The 1990-nt window shown below is 38.0% G+C and overlaps 1 long non-coding RNA gene across 1 annotated transcript in view; it reads left to right on the top strand.

The window, feature by feature from the left end:
• The first annotated feature begins 3 nt into the window (after nucleotides 1-3).
• Nucleotides 4-1990, top strand: part of LOC107104591 — a 6833-nt gene continuing 4846 nt past the window's right edge. Inside the window, exons 1-2 of the long non-coding RNA XR_001482270.1 lie at nucleotides 4-144; nucleotides 242-356. This is a non-coding gene — a long non-coding RNA (uncharacterized LOC107104591). The remainder of the gene's footprint in view (nucleotides 145-241; nucleotides 357-1990) is intronic.

The following is a 1990-nucleotide window of genomic DNA, read 5'->3' as shown; positions in this document are numbered from 1 at the left end:
TACCCATCACTGTCTACAGGCAGGACATACATTCATCATACAGATGTGTAGCAGCCAACCCTGCAGAAAACAAGACTTTTTCTGTTGATGTGAGGAAATTATGTGGATTCAACGAGACAGAAAGTGGTGATGAAGAAAGAATGTGTAAGATGAATTACAGACTTTTAAAATGGATCCATGTTTCTTTGTGATGCCTTCTCTTTCATTTTACTGTTTATTGTGTTTTTTTTTTTTCTAACAGATTGGATCGCACCTGTTGTCTCAGTCGGGTTTGTCATCATTATTGGTTTTGTATTCTGTGTGATCAAGCAGAGATATCTGGGCAAAAAGACATCTGACAGACAAACACAAGGCAGGTATTTGGTAGTTTTATTCTTTCTCTGAGATTAATTTAATAATTCTAGTTTAATAAATCCGAGTTTGGGAAATATTCTGCAGGAATAATCTTTTGCATTAGAAATGTTTTATTTTGCATTAACAGGAAAAAAAAACATTTAAGTTTAATATAATTATAATGTTTTTAATGGTTGGTGGGGGATTTTATTTGGAAGATCTGCTGCTTCACCTTCACAGCCTGAACAGCAGAATAATGAGGCTGAATCATTGGTCCTGATGCTGATAATCTAAAGGAGGCCTGTACCTTTAATTCAGCCCAGTAATGATGCTACAGCCTGTTCTATCATGTTCTACCTGGTGTTTCACAGCATCTCTATCTACAGAGACCAGAACAAAATGTCTGCTTCTCCTTTTAACCTGATGCTGAGGGGCCCATATAATAACAAGACAGCGTATCTATTGAAGCCTGTAGGCATTAGAAGGTAGAAGCTCACCTTACAGTCAGGCATCTCTGGGGTTTTCCACCTCTGAGGGATTGTTTTCATTTTCAGGTTGAGGCAGTAGACCTGAATGCAGCTTCATTTACTATCAACCCTCTCTGGATTTTCTTTTTTTCTTTTCTTTGTTTTGTTCTTGGTTTTAAATAACATAATCCTCCTCCTAAGAGCTGCCTTTTCATCCAGGGAGCAAAGGAAGCTTTCCACAGGAATCAGAATCAGACATACTTTAATAATTCCCAGAGCGAAATTACTTTTGTTACACACTTTGTTACAAACACAGCCCACTGTGGAATTACACGCTGGAGGCAGATCTGTTCCCCAGATGCTTTCCAGCTCTGGGCAGCAATAAGTGGTCAAAACAACCACAACATTTCAGACTAAAGAAAATTGTGTTAATATTCAGAGAAATATTTTATATTCATTAGAAACTTGACAGAGAGATTAGATTTTATTTCAAATTCAAGTAAATCTGGAAATAATCTAAATTTAAGATGAAAGAAATTCATATTAGGATTTATTTTCTGTAAATTAGGCAGAATTATAAAAAGTGAGTTGAAGTTTGTTCTGATATTGTGATTTGTTGATGATCTAAATCAGGGGTGTCAAACTGGTTCCAGAAAGGGCCGTGTGGCTGCAGGTTTTCTTTCCAACCAAGCAATAGCACACCAGACTCCATTCATCTCATCAAGTGAGTCCAATCTGAACATGATGACTTGATGAGATGACTGGAGTCTCATGTGCTATTGCCTGGTTGGAGAGAAAACCTGCAGCCACACGGCCCTTTCTGGATTCCCCTGATCTAGATCTATCATCTAATGAAAACAAATGTTTCTCCATTTGATTGCAGTTCCTGGCTTTCCCTAATTGTACAATTCATTATGTTTTTGCTATTTATTAAACTTCAGTTTGGTTTGAATTCAGTGCTTGGCCTACAGGAAAGTAAACCTTAGTATTATACCTTAGGCCCTGTCCACACGAAGTCAAAACGAACACGAAACGCTAATATTTTCCAGAACGTTTGTCGTAAAGACGGAGACGTAGAATAAATGTGATCAACCACATGAATGCATGAAAACGCTGCAAAATGTATGCCAGGCCTGTAAGTGGCGCTGTGGTGCCAAAGCAAAAATAGGCGACGAAATGTTGGGCATGCG

Source organism: Cyprinodon variegatus, unplaced genomic scaffold (genome assembly GCF_000732505.1).
Source record: "Cyprinodon variegatus isolate N-32 unplaced genomic scaffold, C_variegatus-1.0 Scaffold1812, whole genome shotgun sequence".
NCBI lineage: Eukaryota > Metazoa > Chordata > Actinopteri > Cyprinodontiformes > Cyprinodontidae > Cyprinodon > Cyprinodon variegatus.
The sequence above is the reverse complement of the archived record's forward strand: the minus strand, read 5'-3'. Positions and strand labels throughout refer to the sequence as shown.